The sequence below is a fragment of the Pleurodeles waltl genome, chromosome 5 (assembly GCF_031143425.1).
Source record: "Pleurodeles waltl isolate 20211129_DDA chromosome 5, aPleWal1.hap1.20221129, whole genome shotgun sequence".
Taxonomy (NCBI): Eukaryota; Metazoa; Chordata; class Amphibia; order Caudata; family Salamandridae; genus Pleurodeles; species Pleurodeles waltl.
The window spans coordinates 1,189,746,819-1,189,773,061 of record NC_090444.1 but is presented as its reverse complement, the minus strand read 5'-3'; positions in this window follow the sequence as shown (position 1 = coordinate 1,189,773,061).

Sequence of the window (26,243 nt, the reverse complement as noted above, 5' to 3'; positions counted from 1 at the left end):
TCGCACATGCAAAGCTCTCAGTTAGCACAAAATGGCACTGCCCGGGACGAGGAAGGACCAGGTGGGCTCTAGCCAGGAGGGGAAGCCAGAGGGGGCCCTCAGCAACTCAGAGATCCCACAGAAGACCAGGCAGCACACACAGGAGTCCCACAGCACAGGGAGAAGAAAGGTGCAAAAGAGACCCATACATCACTATGACAAAGGTTCCCACGTCACCGGAGAACCACTCAGGAAGCTGTGCATTGCAGGATAGTGTGCTTGGGGATGGAGCTACAAGATTCATGAAGGACTTGGAGGAAGGATGCCAACAAGCCTTGGCAACTGCAAAAAAAACAGTACAAAGGGGTACTGCCTTGCATGGGGAGGCAAGGTCTTACCTCCAACAAAGTGGGACAGCTGGAAGAGAAGGACTGTCAGGACCACTTCAGTCTACCACCCGTGATGCAGGATCCACGCAGTCGAGCACACTGACATCAGGAAGAAAATAGGGGTAACCATGCCAAGAAAGAAAGAGGGTACTTTCCTACAAGCATTACCACCCCATTACAAGTTTAGCACTTTGGAATGGAGAATAACTATGGTAGTCAGTGTTTGTGGACTATTTTTGGCTTGCTTTCCCCTTGTTTCGTATCCTTTTCTCATGCACATTTTGCGAGGCTGCTTAAAGTAAACTTTGATTACAGCATCTGTAGCATGGTGCAACCTCCTACCAGGGTCAGATTGGGAAGACAGGCAGTTGGGCATTGGCCCATGGGCCGGTGCCTCAGGGGCACCAGTGGGCCATTTTTTAGGGCCTCTGCAAACTGGTCCGAGAAACGTTCTTTCCCAGTCCTTGCCAGGCATGTTAATGTGGCACCAGTATCATGGGCACTCCCATGCCATACTGTAACTTGAGGCTGGGGCCAGGAGTTGTTTTAGCCTTTGGGGCATACTCACCTCAGCCCCTGCCTCACATGGGCTGGCCTGCAGAAGCAGTGTCATCCTTCTCCGGGACAAAACGTTTAGGCGTTGTTGGTGTGGGGAGGCTGGCAGTAAGCAGGGGCCTCGTGCGGGAGGGATGGGTGATTTTGTGCCCATGGGCCATTCTCACCTAAGCCCCCTTGGATCAGCAGCAGTGTGTTTTTTTTTATACCTCCCTTGCAAAGCCTTTGCCCTGAGACTACAGTAAATTGGAGAGGGGGCGAGTAAGAGAAGCGGCCATGCAAGGGGCCAGGTGTTGTCACCTCAGCCCCAGTGTCATTAAGGCCTTGTTGGTGGGGGGGAGTTGTATAAATTTGAATGTTGCACTTTAGTCAGAGTTGCAGACATTGGAACTAGGTGCAGGTCCCAGCGTAAGCTAAACATACTGTGATTCTAGGCAAATCACTTAATAGCCATACCTAAAATAAAAATTAATTTGATGTTGTGTAATGTAGCTGGTGTTCATGTACATTGCCCCTGTGCCTTTGGACCAAGTTCATGCTATATAACCATGAAAGTGGTGATCAGGGGATTTGGGCCACTTTTTTGGGAGTTTCCAGGCCTAACTGTGATCCCAATCCGACTCTGCCATCTACACACAGTTTGCCCCCAGATTCCCCCATGACACTTGATGCACATCTTCCGAGGCAACTGAGGCACAGATGTCAGACCCAGCCTTGGTGCAATGTCCTCCTTGGACCTCAGCACTCCTTTATGTTTTATAAAGAAAATACCCTCGTCTTAGAAGGCCTCTCTGTGAACGCGATAACACCAGCAGCTATTTTAGGTGAGGAAGTTCCACTCACAATGCAAACTGTTACTCCTGCTCGCTGCCAGCTAAAAATATGCCCTCATCATTGAGGAGCAGCAGAGACACCAATTGCTTCATCGGAAGGCCCCCTGCACGGATGCAGCTCCACACCACTCTCCGGATGCTAGAAACACACCCTCTGCATTTGTCAGTCAAAATTGAAGTACTTGCCAAGGAGATTTACTAATACCATTTGTAGTGCTAATGCAGTCAGTCAACTAATGAATCTCCTAGCATGTGTTTGTAGCCAGTATACCTAAGAGAAGTATGTTGGCTTTTATAAGTTTTGCGGTACCATGCTACTCATTGGGAATCAGTGAAATGTATCGTTGTCTCACATGAAAACTGCGCTACATTCTACACTCAATAAGGCCATGTTTATTTTTATTTTAGAGAGACAATCCATAGTTCGGGAACACATTTACCAATTATTGCAATTGTGACTAAAAAACAAAATTGATCAAAAAGCCCCATCGTCTTTGAAAACACTTTTTTAGATAGATTGTTTTACTTTGTATCACTTGCGAAACTCAAAATAATTTTGTATTCCTAATGTTAACGCTACAATGCTTTTCTCTGAAGTACCTTACAGTTTTCTTGCGGAACTTGTCCAGTCCTTCTTCGTTTTAGTGATTTGTGAAGTACTCGGTTAGAGTTTGCTGGAGTTTAGTGGGCTTAGAACTAAGGGTAGTGTAAGGAGGTGGGGGAGAACCAGCACAGCTAAAAAAAAGCCAGGGAAAGACAGAGAAACCAGCAATTACATTCACTTCTAATGTTTGTGGCTGATTGGGTGGAAGATTGTGTGTTTTTGTAGTTATCTAAAGCAAGCATGTGTTTCTGCAATCTCTCTATATTAGAATATCATGTAAAAAAGCCATACAATCTGTAAACATTGAAGTGTGCAACTGCGTGTCTCTACAAAGGCACAGACCACAAACCACAACGCAATTGTAGGAATCCCTTGGCTGACTCTGAATGACTTGACTATCCTTTATTCTGCATTTCGTTGTTTTCTTATTTTGTGGCCATGCCTCTTACTTGAAAAAATACGTTAAAAATGTTTACTAAAACATTTTTTTTTACATCAAGGTCGACGACTGGAAATACCAAAGATTGTGGTTTATATTATTAGGCCTAGACAACGTATAGAACTGCATGGCTGACTCAACAGATTTTCACCAGGATACCCACCGAAAAGCATCTTCTGCCCTAATGGTTAGCAGTGTTCATGTGAAGTCTAGCGGTATAGTCATTGCTACAAGTGCTGCAGGGTGCAGGGAAGAACTGGGAAGCACTGCATAGGGCACACATATTAGACTTGGTCATTATCGGTCCCCTGGCTCCAAGATTCCACATTTAGAGCATTGATACCAGAACAGAGTCATAGACATGACCAGTGGCTAGTGTGAGGTATGTTTGGACAGTCCACCAAACACATAACCTGGTCACAGAAACAGAGAAATGCTCATCACCACAGTCAGACATACAGCATTTCAGTTAGATAGTTTCAACCGACATCCCAGAGACCCAGACCTGCTGCTTGGCACCAGGGCCAATCCACTTGAAATGGAATTTGTGTTGAAGATGGAAGGCAAGTCATAATCAGCATGGAGGTGCTGAACTCTGCACTGTTGTGGCTGACCACGACTTGCACCACTGCCTACTTGTCAGGATTTCTGATCCTGGCAGTGGTGGCGGTGTGCTGGCAGTTGGATGAGCGGGCCAAGCTGTCAATGCTGAAGTGCGAAAGAGACAGGCTGGTGGTGGCTCGTACTGATTTTCTGTGTGAGCAGCTCTGTCTCAGTGAGAACGGGTCAGTCTGCAGTCACATAGAGCCCAAAGCTTGATTTCAAGAGCCTGAGAACCACACCAAGGGTCTGAAACCTGAGAGGCACATCTTGGGGGTCAGGAACTTGAGGAAAATGGGTCCAGGAGCTGTTGGGGAGTTTTTATGTTCCTAAGGCTCAGGTCTGGAGGCCAGCAGACAAGCCCTTTGAGACACTGTAGGGTCCTATGCTCAAGATGAAGGTGCAGGGCCATTTCTTCTTCCCCCGGCAAGAGGGCAGTAGGTCAGCACAGCAGATAAGCAGTTCTTAGGAGTGAAGCAGTCCATCAGAGTGGCAGTCCATGTAGCAGCATAGCAGTTCTTCTTCCTGACAGAGTCTCCACAGGTCCAGAAGTGTACTGAAGAGTGGGGTTGAAAGTCTTAGTTTTATATCCTGGTGACCTTCTCCTGGAAGGTGGGAGAGATTCTGGAAAAGTTCTTTTAACTGCATGGAATATCCAGACTCCCCTGTTGTGGCTTCAAGCTGGCTGCAGTGACAATACAGGGTAGCAAGGCCCTTTGTGTGAATTCAGAACTCAGGCTATTCAGGCGTTAGTTGGGCTGTGATCAGCTCCACCCCCCATCCTGCTAGCAGTTGGCCCTCTATTGTGTGACTGTCTGGGAAGAATTCACAAAGTCCAATTGTCAGCTACCCCCAGTCATATGACCCAAGATAGGCTGCAGGCACAAAGGGGAAAGGGAAGGAAAATGACAACTTTCTAAAGATGCATTTTCAAAAATGTAATGAACATCCAACTTTACCAGGGCCTATCAATACAAATTCATAGGTACCAAACATGATATATCTAACTCCTCTCAATTTGGAACTCCAACTCATTAAATGTAATAAGGAATCACCAATGTTATCTTAATGGAGGTGTAGGCCACACTGTGATGAAAATTGAATTAGGACCTTTTCCCTACAAGGACACATAAAACTTAAATGTACATGTCCAACCTTTTAATTACACAGCATCTGTGCCCTATTGGCTATCTAGGGCCTTCCTCGGGGGTGGCGCAAATGTAATAAAATTTAAGTTTAAGGCTTGCCAGTGGAACACTGCATTCAGGCTGCAATGGCAGGCCTGGGACATGTTTTAAGAGGCTACTTAAGTGGGTGGCACAAATAAATGCTACAGGCCCACTGCTAACATTTAATTTGCACACCCTGGGTATATGGTATACCATTCTACAAGTAAATTAAATATGCCGATCAGGTATATGCCAATCAAACCATGTTTAAGGGAATGAGCACAAGCATTTTAGCACTGGCTAGCAGTTGTAAAATGCACAGAGTCCTAAGGCCAACAAAACAAATTCAGCAAAAGGTGAAGGGCAAAAAGCAAAAGGTTTGGGGGTTACCCTGCAGAGAAGGCCAGGTCCAACACAGGGGCACGCAAAAAGTGCCAAAAACTTGAGCTGCTTTGCGTTCCCCAGCCAAACAGTACCTTAACAAAGTTTGAACAAGCATTGACTAAGCAATTTCATTTTGCACTTGGACCTAGATTTGGTAATTCAGGGGCGGATTCACAAACTTTTCACGTAGTGCAACTACCAAAGTTGCACGATAACATGCAGTTGTGTGCCCTCTATTAGGCATAAGTTGTGTATTGGAAGGGGACCCCTCAAGTACAAAAGCTATGTTTCAATACTCCTCCCACTTTTTATCTCTGTTGTATAGTGCAGCACACATGCAAAGTTGGAAAATGAGAAGTGTTTTAAAAACTTGCTGCACGGGTATGCCTGACCTGAGGAGGTGTGTGTTTTTGGAGAAAACCCTGCCTATTAATGGTAGTACATTGGGATTTGCATTGAAACCCTTAAACAAGGGAACACCAATGTTTCACCCATGGAATATTCCCTTGTTGCAATTTAGCACAATATAGCAGAAAGTGTGATTCTGAGTTACTTTGGATAACTTTCCAATGCAGATCATTGAAAAGTATATGCCACACCAACACTTTCCACTGGGTTTGTGTTACAAAAGTAACCCAAACCTTCTGCAAAGTGTTAGTAAGTTTGATCCTGAGTGACCAACCAGTGTGCTCTTTTCATCATAGCAAAGACCCAGTAAGACTGATTTGAAAGTTTAAAAGGTTAATGCACAATATAACAATGATATGTAAGCACATAGCACTTGAATTTGAAGCTTTAGTTGCTAAATATTTGTGATGACATATAAATGCCCCTTCGCAAATGGCAAACAGCATCAAACTATTGCTATTAAAACATGTCTACCTAAAATAAGCCAGACCTATTAGCTTTGCCAGTGATTGCTTATTTCTGTTTAATCAACAGAATACAAAATCCAAAGGGCTCAATAATGTAAAGAAACCCCTACATGAGTGTCAATACAACTTGGCAATCAAATCTTATCATTGATCAGACAAGAGATGCCAACATACATAATCATTAAGTTTAAATATCTTTATTGGATCCAAAAAAAACAAAGAAGTGCAATGTATATCATTATCATAAGAACAAAATGAAGTTAATTAAATGTAATAAAAATTGGAGGAATTGCTATAGTTGACATCGGAACAAACATAACTATTGTCAAAAACTGTAAAATGTGTGTAATTTGTATTAGAATGAAGAAAAGAAATGAAAAGAAAGCAAGGGAGTACAAAGAGTTAGGGAGAAAGAAAAAGGAAAGAGGTGACAAGTGTTTAAGACAGTGAAATAGCTATCACTAATAAGATTTGCAGTAACAGTATAAATACATTACTCATATTAATATCCAAAAGGATGAAATAGAGACTGCAAACACTATATTTAAAACGTGTAAGTACATTAAGAGGAATGTTTAGATTAAGAAAAAGGTAACTGGTAAGCACAGTTGACTATGCTTAACAGCTATTTAAGTTGAAGCCAAATTATATGTATCTAATTTATGATTATGACACATTAGATTTAACTAAAGATGAATGGAGATATTTTCTTTCATTTTAAAGTTGGAGGTGATTACCTGTGAAGCTAATATACTAGTAACATATCTACCAGTTTTGCAGTCACAGAATGTTGGAACCAAATAATATGTACCCCACACCCAGAAATATCTTTTGCAAAGAGAAAAGCAAGAAAAACTCATTACTATTAACCCTAAACCATGTCAACTTCCTAAAATCTATTATTGACTTTAGCTTGTCATTTATGGAAGAGGAAGAAAATGTAATACCTTGAAGTTGTTTAATACTATATGCTTTATGATATTGTTTAAAGTCCAAGAAGTTAACACCTCCATAGACCTTGGGGAGCTTGAGTCTGGCAAGTGATTTATCTATGTGACTTCTTCCCATTCCATAAAAACTTGGAGAGTACACTATCCATTTTTGTAAAAATCGATTTTAAAATTTTAATTAAATACAGCATAAAAAATATAATAGGTAAAACTATAATTGTAATCATGTTTAATCGAATGTACCAGGGAAGGTGCAGAGGAGACCATTTTTGTGTAGAGACTTTAAGCTTTTCTAATAAATCAGTGCTATTTTCTTTAAGAGTGTCCATAAGTGAATTACAATACTAAATGCGTACCATTTTAATCTTGGGCAAATTCCAACCCATCCCCATATGGGGAAACTGTCCCTCAACACAGTATTTATTTAGGGGCAAGAGCACTGATTCAGTTATGCTAGGTTTATATTCAGAAACTTGGGAATTAATTATAAGTTTACTCAAGAAAGCCAAAAGGGAAGATTCTGGAGATGACATAAACAATAAAATACCATCTGCATGAACAGGTCCCTTTATATGTCTTTCTTTTATTAAAAGACCGGTGAAGTTAGAAGGGGATATGAGTTCAATCAAAAATGATTCCATAGCCAAAATAAAAAGGAGATGTGATAATGGGCAGCCCTACCATGTACTTCTTTGCAGAGGTAAATAGAAAGATTGAACACTGTTGACATATATTGAAGACGTAGGGGCAGGAAATTGCCAATTGACTCTGTCAAATCTTTTTCAGAATCCAAAGATATGTCTGCTAAAGAATGTTTTAATTTAGAGGACTGATGTATGAAGTTAAGAAATGTGCAAAAGTTATTTAACATAATAGGTCCTTCAACAAAACCAGTTTGCTATAATCCAATAATAGCAGGCAAATATGTTCCTAATACAAGAGCAAGGGCCTTTGCAAATATCTTAAATCTTTATTTACGAGAGAAATGGGCCTAAAATTTTGACACAAACTAGGACCCTTCCCTTCTTTTGGTGCAAGACATATTATAGCTTCCAAGAAGGAGCCTTGGGAAGCATTCAAAGAGGAAAATGTAACCAGGGGGTTATTTAATAAAGGAAAAAGAAGAATATAGTACTGTGTATAAAGTTCTACCATGAAGCCATCAGGTCAGGCGATTTACCTGTGGGAAGCGTTTTGAGTGCATGTAAAAATTCTTGAGTTGTTTAAGACTTTTCTAAAGATGAAAAATTTAAAGGTTGAGGGATCATTTTATCCAGGGATGAGAATTAATTAGTTAATAAAGTGTCTGAAGGGTCACTATCAGGAGTGCATAAATTAGTAAAATAATGAACAAAGCTACTCATAATTTCCAAATCTTTAAAAACCTACTTATTCTGTACATTGAGAACAGATTTAATATTTTGTTTTCTTTTTTTTTTAATTTGAGATACTTTAGTTTACCCGTTTTACTTGTGCCCTGATAATACCAAGTATTCCATTTTAAGAAATAACGACAAGCTTTATCCATGAAGGATTTGTTAAACCTTTTTGTGGCATTTCTTCTAGAATAGCATTATTATTTTTGGTAGTGTAATATTATGTTCTAATATTTTGAGCTTGGCTAGAATAGGCAATGAATCATTTTCAGCCTTCTTTTTTGTAACAGAAACAGAATTATTAATGAAACATATGAAGGCAGCTTTTGGAGCATCCCAGACCACGTGTACAGGAATATTTCCTGTTATATTAATTTCAGGAAATTCATGAACACAATTATCATATTCCAGCAAAAACATCGGATCACTTGTTAAATCTCTAACATGAAGGTTCAGTTTTACTGTGGAGTATATCAAAGTCTGACCAAGCTGAAACATGGTTGAACATTACTATAGAGCCAATTTCTGAATTAACTAAGCCCTGAGTCATAAGTTTGCTAATATATCAATAGCCTATCCTTGACTGAGATTGGTGTGATGCTGAATGATATGTATATTCCCTCAACTCAGGGTAGAAAAGACTCTGTGTGTCAGTAAGAGCTCTTTAGGTGATACTTAATTGGAAGGTTTTATGCATGGCATTAGGAATACATTTGACAAGGGAGCTATATCTAATGGGCATTGTCTGACCTCTGTGTTACTTTTTCTGTGTGTCCAATATAGGTAGGTCAGCGCCCATCAGAAGAGGGGACTCTGGCATGCCATTGCCAGGGAGGTGCGGACCCTGGGGGTCTACAACTGGCAGAGCACCTACTGCAGGAAGCGGTGGGAGGACATGTGGCGCTGGGCGAGGAAGACCTGCGAGGCCCAGCAGGGGAAGTCCTCTCAATGAGGAAGTGGTGCCTGTCGGGCACTGACCCCCCTAATATGCTGCATTCTGGCGTTGGGGTATCCGGACCTGGATGGGCGCTTGCAGGCTGCACAGCAGACACAAGGAGGTGAGTACAGAAACCATGACTGATGTCATTTTACATAATGGCCCCCATGGGAAGTTAAGTTGTAAGGGACAGGTCTACAGTACTTCAGGCCCTTCTGTGATGTTGGAAATGGCTGTAGAGCAGGGGTCTGGCCACTAGTCAGGGGCATACCATGTGTATAGCGGTAGGTGCTGCATGGTTGAATATTTGCAGGATGGGAGTATGTGTGAACCAGTTATGTACCTCCATTCAGCTATTCACAAGTGTCTCCCCTGTTTTGTCTCCACATCCCTGTTCTCTTGTGTTGTCTGTGTACATCAGCATCATCTGGTGAGGGAGCTGTGGCACACACGGTTCCACGGAGCCAGAGTTGAGCGACACCAAGGGGATCAGTGCGTTGGACGGCGAGGGGAGTACCACGGGGAGGCAACTATCACTGGAGGAAGTGACTCTGATACCTCCGATGGGAGCTCCCTGGTGGTGGCGGACCCTTGTGGGCACACCCATTCTATGCCATCTTGCTCTACCCCCCATACCATCACCGCCCTCCCATTTGCTCCCCACCGAGTTGCCCGTGCCCGCTCACCCAGGAGAGTGGGCATCTCCTTCACCCCAGGCACCTCATCCCCTGCCCCAGTCACCCCTGCTGCCCTCATGGAGGAGGCTATTGACCTCCTGGGGACCATCTCTGTAGGACAGATAACCATTGTCACTGCCCGCCCCCGTCCGCCCTTCCCATTCCTGTGCTACCTCCCCTGTGAGCAAGAGACCCCGTGCTGGCCCACTTACATCTGTTGCACCCCAGCCCAAGGCCTCTCCACTAGCTTCAAAGGCCAGACCCAAACCCCCTCCACCCCCAAACATAAAGCCAAGCCCCTCCTCCAAGTCATAAGTCACCACCCCCACCACCCTCTGCCCCTGTTCCCTGAGGTGCCTGGATGCCCCATTGTTGCCCCTTTAAGGTGGAGTACCATTTGCACTTGTGGAAGTCAAGTTGGGGCCATTTGGGCCCATCAGACTTTGGACTATGGACTGGCCATTGGCCTTCTGTTGGACTTCTGTTGCTCCTGGTGCTTAATAAAAAGTTTGTGTGGCCAGTGTTGGTTTTGGCACACTCTGGATCCGTGGTTCATCGTTTTTTTGTGGGAGGTGTTGTGCACATATGTGTACTTTGGGCAGGTTGTCTTGGCCTTGTGTTGGGTAAGTACCTCTTGCTCTGAGGTGTGTGGCTTATGCTGTTGTGAGGGGTTGTGGGTGGGTTGCGGGGTGGGTGGAGTGGGTGAGTATGTAACTGTGCCCTTTCTTCCCTTTTTTAGTAGGTTGCAGTACTTACCATCGTCGTCTTCGTCAGTGGTCTCAGTCATGGAGGTATATGGCAAGGAGCAGGACTGGCATGATTTGCAACTCTCTCTGCATGTCTGCTTCAGCATGTTGTGTGAGCCACCGGTGAGTGTTTCCTTATATTTGGTTTGTTTCTGCCTGGCTTTGCATGGCGGTGGTTCCAGCCCTGGAACTGACGGCGGTCTGGTGTTTCATTATTTGATGGGCGGGTAGGGCCTTTCTGTCAGCCTGTGGACGGCCTCTGCCATTGTTGTCGGCACTCCTCTGCTGGCGGTGAATGGTTTTCAGGATGCCTGTTTTTCAGGTGGTTCATATTTGGCGGCCCAGACCGCCTGACTGTTGGCAGTAGTTACTTCCACTGCCAGCGGAGTGGTGTTTACCGTCATGTTCATAATGAGGGCCTAAGTTTTAGGCTAACATAAATAAATTAATTAATTAATTAATTAATATAGTTTTTTGATGGCATATATGATCATCGGAGGAGGGATTGTGAGAGTGTGAAAATTACTAATAAAATTGCGTGACTAACTGAAAGAAAAAAGTGTGTTTAAAAGTACAAGGCTGTAATGAAAATTAGGACTACACTGATAATTGACACAGATATTTTGAAAATGAAAATAAATCACTGTCTAATTAAATGTATTTTATGTTTTACTAACTGAGAGTAATGAAAAATAATAATTACTTGTTCAGAAAATAAATAGTTTGAGTTTTATGAAATGCTGCACACTGTACATTTGAATGCATTTTTAAAAAGGCCTATGTTAAGCTAATCCAGAATTAAATAAATGTGATGCTTAGAAAGTTTTCTGTTCTTTCTGAAACATCCTGTGTGATGATCTAATGTCCAAGACAAAAGGTTCTCTTGTTGTATTTTGAAACATTTGTTTAGTTCCTAGTGGTTGGTGTTCCACAGAAAACAATGGCTTTCAGTAGTTTTATGTAGCTTGAAACATTTTATTTCTGTCACAGAAACTGGTGATGGCAGTGAAAAGAGCTGAACCAATAAGGAAGAAAAGCACAAGAAGTGCAACATAAAGAAACATGCTTTACTTTTAATTGGTTGTATCCAAAGCCACCCTATAGTTAAACCAATGACAGAGTATCTAGTTACTTTTTGGGACTTTAAAATTGTTCCCATACATGTCACTGTTCACTGAAGATGACCAGAAGATGCTCCACTGAAGAAGACTTCACTTCCTGCTGAACCCATTATGGAGAGGTATAACAAAAATTGCACGTTTGTCTTTCTTGCAGGTTTTCATGTTTTTCTCTTCTAGAAACCTAACTGCTCTTTTTGCTTGCGCCATAGATAGATGTTTTCCAAACTAGTTTTTGTCTTCTTTTTCTTTTTGCATGAAGTCCAACATGCTAAATCTAATTAGGGTAATAGTTAGAATGTCACATTCTGAATCTGGCTGTGCAAAATAACTGATTATGAATAATACATCTGTGTTAACTTAATCTGTTCAATCTCAACTGTGCATCTTATATTGCTGTTATTCTGTATGGTGATAAGATCTTGAGTGCCTACTAATTCATATTCTGTCAAAGCTGAGATTAATTAGAAGGTTTGGTCAACCTGTGTTATTCATGTATCTTTAAAATATGGATTTGCGCTTGGTTTACATGATCTTAGCATTGTTAATCTAAAGGGCAAATAAATGTTTGAATTTTACTAAACTGGTGTGGTGATTCATGGCCAAATAGGTGATGGTGCATATAAATTACTGACTCTAATGTTGATTAATTATGGTATTGTTTGCTTTTGTTTATTGTTGATTTTGTTTTGTTTCAGAGCTAAACACTTACACCTATCTGAGTCCAAAGGTCCATTTGACCTCTTTAGGGTAGATTGTTGGTTACTCTTACATGTCGTGTTATAAAATAAATGATCAAAACAAATATAATGTAGGGCACACCCACAAAGGCAAAGACGACACAGAGAGCAGTGCCTTTGGTTACTTTGCGCCTCAGGTATGCTGCTCCTCCAACGGGACATCTCGCCCCATAAGCCCCTTTCCAAGGTCACTCATTTGTGATACATTAGCAGTGATGAAAAACAATTGAGTAGCCACTGGACTCATGGTTCTCCTGTGACTAGCAGGAAAGTAGCATTATGAATGTACATGGGGGTGATTGGGCCTAGAAGGACAAGGATGACGTTAACATCTGTTTTTACCAGTGACTCTCTGCAAAAAGTAAAATAAATCTGAAAGCACGAAGGACTTGGGGCCAGATGTAGCAAAGCTTTAGCGACTCGCAAACGGCGAAAATCGCTGTTTGCGAGTCGCTAAAGACACTTTCCTATGTGAAATGCATTCGCAAACCGACTCGCAAAATGCATTTCCGAGTCGCAAATAGGAAGGGGTGTTCCCTTCCTATTTGCGAGTCGCACTGGTATGCAATTTCATTTGCGACCGCGATTGCGGTCGCAAATGAAAGCGCAGTTACCATCCACTTGAAGTGGATGGTAACCCAGTCGCAAACGGGAAGGGGTCCCCAGGGGACCCCTTCCCCTTTGTGACTGGACCAAAAAATAATTTTTCAGAGCAGGCAGTGGTCCAATGGACCACTACCTGCCCTGAAAAATACCGAAACAAAAGGTTTCGTTTTATTTTTCAAAGTGCAGCTCGTTTTCCTTTAAGGAAAACGGGATGCACTTTGAAAAAAAAAAAACTGCTTTATTTAAAAGCAGTCACGGACATGGAGGTCTGCTGACTACAGCAGGCCTCCATCCCCGTGAGTGCCCTGACTCTCTATGGGGTCGCAAATTGCGACCCACCTCATTAAAATTAATGAGGTGGGTCTTTGCGACCCCATAGCGACTTGCAGAAGGTGTCTGAGACACCTTTCTGCATCCCAAATTGCGACTTGCAATTTGCGAGTCGCAGGGACTCGCAAATTGCAAGTCACAATTTGGGACTTTGCTACATCTGGCCCCTGATTCTCAAAATACTTTGCATTTGCAAAATAAGTGCGACATAATTTGCAAATTCAAAGCCTGAAGTCAATGCACAAAAATGTTTTGGGATACATAATTACAATTGTGAATGCCCAGCGCACATCCTACACTTTGCAAATTGCAAGCGAAAAGGGGTTGTTTCCCCTTCCATGCGATTTTCAAGGGGAATGTAGAAATAACTTGCAACTCCGTAGGCAGTTGTGAAGTTTGGAATTACTAACTGGTAATGTAAGCCCCACGAGTATGACAGTTTCTACACTTTGTGCAGGCTCTAGACATTGGGAGTTTCATAGTGTTCACCCTACACGTGCTCCTTGACATCAGAATAACCAATAGGAACATTGTGACCCTTTTCACTTAAAAGGACAGGGGTTATAAAGCCAGCACATTAGATGTTTGCTGTGTAATGCAGGACTCAATTCCAGAAAACTCTGCATGTCGTATGAACAACAAGCTAATTGCCCCCCCATTAATGTTAATGAGGCTGTGTGGTTAGGTTGACCATAGCAGCGCACAAGTGCTGCTTTTCCAACGTGTTGGTATGTATTTGGGCTTTTAACCAGGCCCACTCCACAGCCCATCAGTATCACTCATTCATGGGCTTGCCCTTCAAAAATCTTTTATTTTTGTTGGTAAATGCGTTACGTTTGTCCCACTTGGGGCAGTTTAGTTACCGCCTTGGACATGGATAATTGCACTTTTGCCAATAACTTTGACTGCAAGAAAACTTCTTTTTCCTTTTGGGTGCTGCTTCACACTGATGCTGTGGCACTTTGAATCAGCTCGCTCGTGTGAAACTGTATTTCTTTTCATTTTCAATTAATATGTCAAGAAGAGTCCGGTTAGGAGTTTACAACGCTAATAGCTCTAACTCGAGCAAAGGTGAGACCCGTTGCACTGCAAATGATTGTTTTTGATTTTTGGAAAACTGTTTTCTTCAGTATCAAGGGTTCTGACTATCCCTTTAACGACCAAAAGACAGACTGACCTGAGCGCCAAGCTCAAATTGCTTTTCAACCAACTTCTTTTGAGAATCAGGGTCCTGGGCTGAAGCTTGGAAGCCAGACAGAGAGGTAATCAGGTATGGAGACAGACAGTGTGGCTGGTAGGGAGGATGGGTAACTAGATAGGAGTTAAGTATATAATGATTAAAAAGAACATGCAGGTATTTGCCATATGACCCTCCCCTTGAAAGCAGACGGCTGAATGTCGATACTGCTAGTAAGAAAGAGTCGTCCTTACATGAGGGCGATGGTGTAATTTATTTCGTGACATTGAATGCTTTAAAGTTTAGTACATTTCTGCAATGCTTTCTTGCCGTTGTTATCATAAAAGACGAGTGTGCTGATACAAAACGGGCAAGAAAGGTTGCAAGCAACAAATACAAATTGATGAGTATTCCATCTAACCAGGGGAAATGTACAAAATGAACTCTAAAATGGATTTTCCACAAATGTCTTGCGCACCTGTATACAGAATCAATAGCTCTTCTCGAGCTTTCCACTCAAACGTATCAGGGGGCAGAAGGAGGAGAGGGATTGGAGATAGATGGAAAAGGAAAGAACAGCTTCCTGAAGATTAGTCTTCAGAATTAACAGCTGAGCCAGTCATTTCTGCTAATGCACGTGGGTGCCCACTCCCTCCACAGAACAATGAGTCACTTGCACTATGATATCAGACCTGCCACGTCAGTGTCATTTTCTGGCAGACCCTGTTCTTCCTGCTTCAGTACATTAAAGGAGGACATGTTCAGAGTTTTCTGTTCAAAGAGAGATTCAATTTTTCCGCAGGATACGTCTACAAAAAAATCATGGAAGAGGTGTCATTACATATGCTAGTACATGTCTCATACAGAGCATCAGCTTTCACATGAATTATTGCACTTATCATCGATGTTATGAGCACAGCATATGTCAGAACATTGTAGGATTGACAGTTGCCACAGATCATATTATGCTCCATGACAAAACCTATTGAACTGTTCACCCGACCAAAACACAAAACCCACATTACCCACCAACATGATTACACCCTTGAAATAGCACATCACATTCTCAGTGCAAGTCACTGCCAATGGGGCCTTACACTCTTAATGATCTCCTCTCTTGGGCTAAGTAAAGTTGAGGTGTCGGGCCCGAATGCTCAAACGTCTCCAGAAACTCCCTCAAGGTCTCTGCCGTATCCTTGTCCCCTGCTATGTTCCAGTTTCAATGCCAACTGCTCACTTTGCACCCATTCGACCACGTCTCTTCTCTATTGTTCAGTGGGTGGAGCCCCATCAGCTTTTCAATTAATGGCAATGTGCTGTTTGGCCAGGGTAATGGCAAGCATCAGAAACCTGGAACCCACCCACTGGTTCGTCGCTTAATGAGTGATTCCTAGCAAACAAATTTCAGGTAAACATGGTATCTCTCATCCCGGTGCACTGCCCACATATTCCAAGATCCCCCTCCAGAACCCTGCAATTGTCCCACATTCCCATACCAGGTGCATGAAGTCAGCTTCTACATGTCCATATCTTGGGCAACAATAGATAGTGGTGGAAGATATTTGCATTAGTATCTTGGGGGCCAAGTAAGTTGCATGTAGGTAGTTGAATGATATATTTGAGCCTCGCATTGCGAGAAGTCTTCTGTGTGCTCTTCAGCCTATGAGCGGTTTCTGGATACATGATTCCCAACGAGGTCTGAGGGCATGTAGTGGTGGGATAAACATACAGAGAAGAGTTCTATAAAACCATGATATCAACCTGCCCTCTTCCCTCATTATGAACAATAATTGTAATGCTTCATGTGTGGCTGTCTCAGACCCAATGCCCAATATCCTTCCATATAAGAGGCAGTCCTTGGTAGCGACGCCAAGGTCAGCTTTCTTTTCCTCACCTGTGAGAAACTTCCCCTCACTGTAGCAGTCCCCTATTCTAAGTTTATCCAGTTCAACATGTCCTCTCAGAATAGCCACTGGGGCCTCCAGCCAAGTCAGCAGCAATTCCTAGGGGCAACAGTGTAAGGGCATACAGCACTACCGCTCATGTTTTGCCCCTATATCTGTTCCAGCATCGTACTGCAATAGCTCCCAGTCGTGGTAAGTCACCTGTTCCTCGTTTACGTCCAAACAGCATTGGTAACAGTTCACTGGACATTGTGTTGCTCCTCAGAGCCACCAAATCTGAAAAGTTCTACCCTTCTATCCATCTCCCCATTCACTGTCATTGGGAAGCCAAATATTAAGACATCAAAATCTGGGACTCCCAACCCCCTGTTTCTATCTGTGCTTTCAAGACCACCATATTCACTCTGTGTCTCCCTGCCCCCACAGAAAATCCCACAAGATTTTATCAAGGTCCTGGAACCAACCAAGTCCAACTCACACCGGGAGACAGGCAAAATGATACCACAGTTGGGGAAGCATGATCATTTTGGTCAGGGCTATCCGACTCATCATCAATAAGGGGAGCGTTCTCCAGAAGTCACTGCTAACTTTCAAGGATCACAGCGCCACTCCTAAATTTCTCTCCTTAAGGCCATCAGCGCTATGATACACCCTGATGTCTAAATAACAATACCCCTATCCCCCAAACCTCTTGGTGCCTCCCCACTCTGCGGGGCCAATGGGAATGCGTTAGTCTTCTGCCAGTTTAAGTGGAGGCCAGAGACCTTCCTTAACTCTTTCAGTAGTTGCAGTGTCACAGCTAGGTCTGCCCAACAACCCTTAAAGTATAATCTCATGTCACCCACCTCACCTAGAGGGAGATGGAATGCACACCATTTGCCAACTCCACATCAACCAGAATGTGTCCTGTCCTGATTATGGGAGCAAAAGGTTCTGCTGCTGATGTGGAAAGCTTTGGCAACAGTGGGGAGCCCTGTTTTGTACCTCTACATACAGCGGTTGGCTCAGATATTATCCGCCCAGTGCACACCAGGGCGGTCGATTGTGTGTACAACAGGGTTATCCACTTAGACCAGTGTTCGGCCAGCTTATTCAGCTTATTCAAACCCGCTCATAAAAACTGCCAGCTCAACATATCAAACACCTTCTCCAAGTCAATGGACAAGGCTATTGTGGTATTTCCTCAAGGTCATGGAAAAGGCGTCTGATATTGTTAGAGGTGTTGCGCAAGTGTATAAACCTGCATTGGTCCAGGTGGCAAGCAGGAGCATGATCGGCAAAAGGAGGTTTGCTAGAATTTTGCTTAAGACCGAGCATAGACAAGGAAAGGCAGGAGGCCACATCAGATGGGTCCCTGACCAATTTTCAGAAGTGATACCAGTAGACCCTCCCTCATAGTTGGTGGCAGTAAGCCTTCCTCTTTACCACTGCATATATCCTGATGAGGTAGGAAGCCAGGATATACATATAAGTTTTATATAATTCGGTCTGCAATCCATCTAGGTCAGGGTTTTACTCATTGCCAGTACATGTAACTTTCATTTCTGTGATGGCCTAGCCTAGGCTGTCTCTCTATTCAATTGCAGCCTGCAGGACTCTACATCTGGACAAGAAGCCTCTAAAATCCACATCGGAGATCTGTGAGCCCTCGTCATCGAGGGCTCTATAATATTTAAAGAACATTCTGTTAATATCATATTGTGAATGCTTGAGGTATCAATGTGATTCTTTAACCTGTGTAATGAGTCCCACTCCCATGTCTGAGCTCACAAGCCATGCTTGTCTTCTTCTGCAGGTTGTCACACCAGATAGTCCCTGTAACTAACGTGTAGTAGCTGCTCCATTTGGGTACCATATTTCTCCCTCTCTGCATGATACTGTGCTGTGAGGTCTGGGTTATTAACCACCTCTCTCTCCAGCCATCTAAGGGTATCCTCCAAGACTGTCAATTCTCTCTCTAGCATTTATGAGACCCCCCCTCTGCTGCTCCAATACCGTGACCCCTGACCAAAACCATGAATGCCTCCCTCTGGGGAAGAGGCTGTGCCCTGGTTCTCTTCAAAGTAATTATTAACAACTTGCCTCAATTTATCCCAGAAAGCATCATCCAGGAGCATTGCAGTCAGGTGTATCCACATGGGGACTTGAGAGTAGGGCTTTCCCAATTGCATGTGTATCAGTAAGGGGTTATGGTCCAATATTGTCCGTCCTAGGTGTTTCCATGTGTGATCTTTGGAGATAGTTGTCTAAAAGAACATGTCTAATCAACCATGTAAGTCATGTGGTGTGGAGTAAAAGGAGTATTCCCAGTGATGTGCATGACACATTCCCCAGACATTCTCAAGATTCCAATCTGGAGCCACTTCGCAAACAATGCTTGCCACTTTGACCACAGAGACAGACAGTAGGGGTAGGTGTGAACTGTCCAGTGCGGTGTGAACAGTTCAGTGCTGTGTCCAACATATAGTTGGGACTCCCCCCCACCAACAGCCATTAAACTGCAGTATTTGTGCCCAATGTCCCGGTCAAGTGCTCAAAGAAGTCTTGGTGGCCCACATTTGGAGCATAAATGTAACCAGGCGTGAGATCCTGACCATCAAGTATACCTGAAACCAAGATTTATTGTCTTTCTCAATCTCAGTAGCCTGGAAGTGAATCCTTGGCCTCACCCTTAGCGCCTCCCGGCATAGGAGGAGTGACTAGTGCTGAATAACTGCTCTCTCCAGTGCTTTTGTAATCTAGCTGCTTCATGTGCTTTCAAATAGGTTTCCTGGAAGAATACTTTTTGCGCACCTCTTCTCTTTAAGTATGCATGGACTTTGTACCATTTGATCGATGAGTCCAAGCCTATAACATTTCATGTCAGGAATGTGTATTTAAATATATTTATTCAAGTCTCTTGGTGCTAGTATTCCTTCCGTCGACCCCACAGGTGAGCCCGTGCTCCCAACCTTCATCCGCCCAGTTTCAATGGATACCCTTCAACTGCATGCAGGTGCCTCCTGTTTGATCCAGTGTGTTGAGTGATAATCTAAAAACACAAAAACATTTCCCGCAACTCCCAATCCCAGGACCGGCAGCAACAGCTGCTCGTCCATAACATATTCCTTCTTGAAGATTAAGGGGCTGATTCTCGACCGCCGCCCGCCAAGCGGGAACCGCCAGAAGACCGTACCGCGGTCAAAAGACCGCGGCGGTCATTCTGACTTTCCCGCTGGGCTGGGGGGTGACCGCCAAAAGGCTGCCCGCCCGCCCAGCGGGAAAGCACCAGCAACGAGGAAGCCGGCTCCGAATGGAGCCGGCGGAGTTGCTGGTGTGCGACGGGTGCAGTTGCACCCGTCGCGATTTTCAGTGTCTGCCAAGCAGACACTGAAAATCAATGTGGGGCCCTGTTAGGGGCCCCCTGCAGTGCCCATGCCAGTGGCATGGGCACTGCAGGGGCCCCCAGGGGCCCCACAACACCCATCCCTGCCAGTCTGGTTCTGGTGGTGAAAACCGCCAGAACCAGGCTGCCGGGAAGGGGGTCGGAATCCCCATGGCGGCGCTGCTTGCAGCGCCGCCGTGGAGGATTCACAGGGGCAGCGGGAAACCGGCGGGAAACCGCCGGCTTCCCTTTTCTGACCGCGGCTTTACCGCCGCGGTCAGAATTGCCCCAGAAGCACCGCCAGCCTGTTGGCGGTGCTTCCTCCGTCCCCTACCCTGGCGGTCTCGGACCGCCAGGGTAGGAATCACCCCCTAAATGTGTAGAATTCCTTCCCACTCAGAGTGGGAGAAGACATAGGGGAATATTATTCGTAAACAAATGTACCCCCTCCCGTGCTTGCCATCAACATTCATTACATGTCATACATATTTCAGGGCTGCCATCCAAGGTACATAAGCAAGAGACGGCAGGCCTGCCAGCTTTCTCCGAATCGGTCCTCAGCCCCCTGGGATATTGTTTCCTAGTGGCCTGGAGCACCAGATAGATTTATAGACAATTCTCTGTGTCCTGGTGGGAGCTTGAAGGGGCCGTGACCACTCTTCATGGGTTCTAAGACACACCATGGGAAAATATTGTTACTAGGATGAAGTTAGCTACATTTTAAATGATGGCGGCTGGACCTTGGTTTTGAAACAATAATGGAATAACTAAGGCTGAAATTCAAATCTGTTCAGACTTAATGCATTACAATGATCATCCAGACTGGAAGAGATGGCTTTTATGTTCTCATGCGTCTAACACATCTGTTATGTATAGGTACTTGCCCAAACTGTTTGTCCTTACTTGTTTAAACTTCAATAACAAAATTTTAATAAAACACATTACAATCAGATGCTTTTATGTGTTGACAACAGTGGCAGTACATTGCTGCTGCATAGAAACTATGGTTGACTTCACATTGGGCATAAGAACAGAGCTCCATTGATCTTTGGAACAGGAACCACTTGATCCTATCAACTTTAAATGCAGCAAATCTACCATTGCAGCTCATTTTCTAGCGAGACATGCTTCCCCTTATTTTCCTGACTATATGCCCCAAAATACCATCTACAATGACATCCTCCTTCAGGAGCCCGTTGAACCCAGAAGTTACACTTCATAGAGGGGGCTACCCAGAGCCACGGAACAGGAGGATTACAACTGATCTGAACTGTGGCCTGAGTGACAAGATGATACAAGATTGTTCTGGTCCCTTGAAAGAAGGGGCAGCGACAGTCCTGCAAAACTTTAGCATCTCCTGGTTTGACCCTGTAGGAGGCTGGCTCTCTGTATAGTGTACAAAAATGATGTGTGCTGTGCAACAAGTGCAAGCAACCCGCCTTGGTTTACAGAGGAAACAAATAGACCACCTAATGCTCTCATTTTTATATTAGCTTGGTCGAGCAGTAAGGCCAATCTTGGAGAAGTGCTAAGCATTTGTTGTACACAGAGAATCCATAAATGTGCACACACGCTCAAAGGAATAACCTGAGACCAATTTACAAAAATACTTAAGATTCTTATAAAAATTGTTAGACCAAGATCTTCATAATTGGGTAAGTACTTTTTAAGTTATGATTTTTCAAAGGTTGGCAAGAATAGTTTTTGTGTAATCATGCACCATAGTATTCAATGGAAAAGAAACTTTAAAAATGCATATAAAATCAGAAAAAGCATTCATGAGTGTCTCCCTTCTTTTTTAGGTCGAGGTCATCAAGATGTCCTGTGGGCCAGCCGGAGAAGTTTGGTCAACTCCCGGTTTTGGCGGGAGCAGCTGCTGAAAAGTCCTTGGAGCTAGTGCAAGGCCACTGAGGGGGAACACTTGGAAAAGCACAGCACAGGCGGACTTCAAGGTGAGTCCTGTGGGTCCACTTGGAGTGTGGAGGTTGCAAGGGGTGGAGAATCCTTAGAGCACAGCTGGTTCTCAAGTGCAGGGACCAGGGAGGCTGGGTGCAGAGCAGGTAGGTGACCAAGAGCTGTGCACAAACATGCCCTTAGAACCAGGAGGCAGGTTACTTTGAGGGTGGATTGCAGGTCAGAAGGGCCACTCTGGGGGTGGGTCTTATGTGTCCTGGAATCTCTCGACTGATGCTTACATCTGGTCCTTGAAGAGTCCAGAGTGTTAGACATTGGGGGTCCAGTGCCCCTGTCTATTGCACAGTTCAGCCACTGGAGGTCACAGTGCCACCAACCTTGGCACACTTTTAGGGTTTGTCCTCTGAGTGTGTCAGGTGGAATTTGGTTTGGTTGCTTTGACTGGTTCCTTGGTCAGTGGCCGGTCAGTGAACTGGTTGCAGGGAGTGATGCCTTCACTCTGGAGGAAGGTCCTTGGTAACTTTCAGAAGGATGGAGGTCTTCTGGGGTTTTGTAGAGTCTGTTTGATGTCCAGTCAACCCCTCAGCAGCAGTTGTCGAGTCCTGGGTGCAGCAGGCTGGGTTTGGTGCCTTTTTCTTTGTGTAGCAGGACTTCTTTTCTCGATTCTTGGGTCTTCTTTGTTGCTGGCCTTCTTGTGTCCTTGGAATCTGATCTGCAGGTCTAGGGGTTCCCACTAAATACTACATTTAGTGGGCATTAAGGGGAGTTTGTAGTATTGACCAATGGGTCATTTACCTTAGGTAGGCTACACCCACTATGTGACAACTTCCTGTGGGCAGAGGTAACTTCCCTATCCCTGATTGGCTATTTTTATACCATGCATGATGGATGAAAATTAAATGGAGGGGTCATCTCTCATGCAACAGTTTAGGGGTCATGCAGGCTGTAGGTGGCCACTCGCCCTGTCCCTTGTGCATTTTCCCACCGTTGCTCCCACCAAAAGTGGGAGTTTGCAATGGGGACTAGCTAGCAGCAGGGCTGGTGGTTGAGTTTTAAGGGCGGTAAGCCCTTTAAAGCTCACAGACAGGGCTGTGCACATTCCTGGGGGAAAAGGTGGAACACTACTGCCCAGGAAGGGCTTTGTTTTCAAAACCCTGAGAGCAAAGGCTTTCACCCCAGTGTTCTCGTATCTTGTCTTCTGGTGGCAGGCTAGAGGTGACCGGCCAGCAACCATGCCAGGATTAGTTAGTTTTTGCAGGGGTCACCTATAAGGAGGCCCCTGGGTGCCTTTTGCAATAAATCCAATACTGGTACCAGTTTGGATTTATTTTTCTGAGTTGTTTGATACCAAACAACCCAGGGTTCAGAGTGGCCATCATGTACCTGTGAAACTCGTACTGACCAGTTTCCAGAACATGCATTTAAAATGGTGGCTCAGTTCACTTACTATGTCCCAGGTTTGGCAAGGACACAGTGGGGGCATACTGCCCTTGCACCTATGAACTCACATGCATTATAGTGTACCCCGCCTTAGGACTGAAAGGCCTGCCAGAGGGGTGACACCTATATTCCATACAGTGTGTAGTAGACAAGTCACACATGTTGTGTGCCATGTCAGTTTTGCTTTTTAGGATTGTGCCAGGACACTTAGGGCCTCATTACGAGTTTGGCGGTCAATGTACTGCCAGACTCACAGTGGCGCTTGGACTGCCACCGACAGGGGCAGTCTGACCACCACATTATGACTGTGGTGAAGCCGCACAGTCCGACCGCCGGCATGGCCAGGTTGCCACCAGCTGACGGTCTGGCAGTGCGAGCAGTCTCAATCCGCCAGGGCAGTGCTGCAAGCAGCTAAAATTTAATCAGTTGCAATTGGTGCTGGACATTTGAGAGCTGATCAAAAGTAGTTAGACGACTGCGGTGGTGCAAATGACTCCAAGCTAGTGACAATGAGACCAACAATGGTGGAACTTCAAAAACAGGTGCAGGACTTGAAGGAAATGATACAACAGCTGAAGTATAGGCATAAGAATGCTGAAGGCCAATCTTGGTGCCATAACATCCATGTTGGCATACCCTAAAAGAGTAAAGCAGTAATACAAAGTCAGTGTTTCCTGAAAATCCCCCCAAGTCCTTCACAATAGACGGTGTATACTTTCCCTGTATGCACCCTGTTCCATTCTTCCCCCAGACCCTCGGTGGCACATTTGTCCAACTTCAGAGACAAGGTTTGCATACTGCAGGTGGTCTGATGACATGGTCCTTTGACAATGGAGGGCATCCAGGCCCAAATTTCTTATACTATTTGACTTCCTTGCAGCACCAAATGGGATCTTTACAGGCTGAAAAAACACTGCATCAGTGAGGATTCAATGGGCTCTGATATACCAATGAATCTCAAAGTGGGGGTCAATAACGCCACACACGTTTTCACAGTACTCTAAAAAGAGGCCAATCCTATTACGCCAAAATAAGCCTCGTTTTATATATAAATCGCAAGCACATTCCTCCAAAAGGGGAACAAAATGTGTGACTAATACTCAATTATATTTCAAGAATGAATCTCAACAAGGATTTGTTATGCTACAATAAAATGTTTTATTTATTAATATTTATAGTTATACATGAAGAATAGGAATAGCACTGTTGAAAGTAGCCACAATCGTATGAAATAAATCACAATGGATACACTACATTGCAAAAGACAAAAAACAAACAACATATTATGCCGCCTATCTCATGAAACATTTCTTGTTGGACATCCAATTGCGTAACCTGACTCTACAACCCTTTAAATGGGAAAGTCCATAAAAGTGTGCACATTTTGGCCCCCTGGTGACTTCTTTTTGGGGTCATCATCAGGTTGAAATAGCGGTCTCCAGAAGGTATCCCTCGGACCAATCAAGCAATCAAGGAAATCGTTGTTCATCATATTGTAAATAATTAATTAAAGACAGCAAGGTCTAGTTCTAGGCATTCTAGTTTCCACCAATTCATCACTTTTGTATCAATTCCGGTGAATTAAATGTTTGAATTGCATCAATGAATAATAAAACATGTTTTCTGTCCTTTCAAAAGGAGTGTTGAATGGCAAGCAATTGACTTTAATGTGTGTATATGTCTCAACACCAATCAAATAAACGATATCTCGAGACAAATACTGAGTATTTAGGGTACACCACATCAGATCATAACCAGTAACTAATGACCATGCTGTGGGTCAGAAGCATACCATATGCGTCTCCCTCTGGCACCTACACACCAAAGCCCTGCTAGAGGCACTATTTAGAGCTACCGTGGGTGACAGCATCAACAATTATTTCAAAGGAAATGAGGGCAGCATATAAGAGTGGTACTACGTGCTATATGTTTAAAGCCAACATAAAGGATGTAACATTCATTGTCTCAAGAACTGGCTCAGACAGAACTTGGAGAAGAAATTCACTGAATATCAACATACAAAGCAAGAACTGACTGAATGTAGAAAGGACAACCTATAATACACTGTTTGACAGTCTCAGCCTCATCGATGACAAAAAATGTGTGGCATGGCGATATGCGGAAGGGCACAGCATGGCCAAAATGCCAGCTGAGCTACTGAAATTAACAGAGAATAAGTCAACTGTATGTGCTAGTCACACTGTGAGCTGGGACATAGTTACCACACAGGCAGATATCAACAAAACACTGACAGAGTATTAAATTATACAAAACTTCCAACTCGCTGAGCACCAGGCAGATACAGTCATATCCAGAAGCCACCATACTCCCCAATTAACACAACCCTAAAGGGCACCATTGGAGGAACCCATCAGTAGAATCACAAACACATGAATAGATCAATTGACTAGAGGCAAAACTCCAAGAATAGATGGGTTCACAGTAGAAATCTATGACATATAAAAAATAGCAGACACCCCAGAAATTAGAGATTTTCAAAGCGGAAAAGCTAAAAGGAAAACTGTTGTAATCCAAATGAGAGGATGCTACAGGTGAACTCACCTAACAAGGGTGCAACCCATTAGGGGTTAAATCATATAGGGGGTTATTATAACTTTGGAGGAGGTGTTAATCCGTCCCAAAAGTGACGGTAAAGTGACGTATATACCACCAGCCGTATTACGAGTCCATTATATTCTATGGAACTCGTAATACGGCTGGTGGTATATCCGTCACTTTACCGTCACTTTGGGGACGGATTAACACCTCCTCCAAAGTTGTAATAACCCCCATAGTCCGCTATCCATTCTCAATCTCAACTATAAACTCGTACTAGCGACCAGACTACTACACATACCACCTGTGGTAATATGCGCAGACCATAAAGGCTTTTTACCCAGTCCTAACACCTGTTAAAATTCGTGGAGGCTATTCCAGGTGATGGCTGCAACCCCATCTGATGTCCCAACCCTTTTAGTTTTTCCTGTAGCTAGAAAAGGTATTCGAGACACTGGATTGACCTTGCCTATGAGATGCTTTAAAACATTAAGGAATGGGAACCGAGTTCCTGAAGTGGGTGACCCTACTGGACACATAACTAGGAGTCAGAGTACCACCGGACACCTTTTCAGAACAAA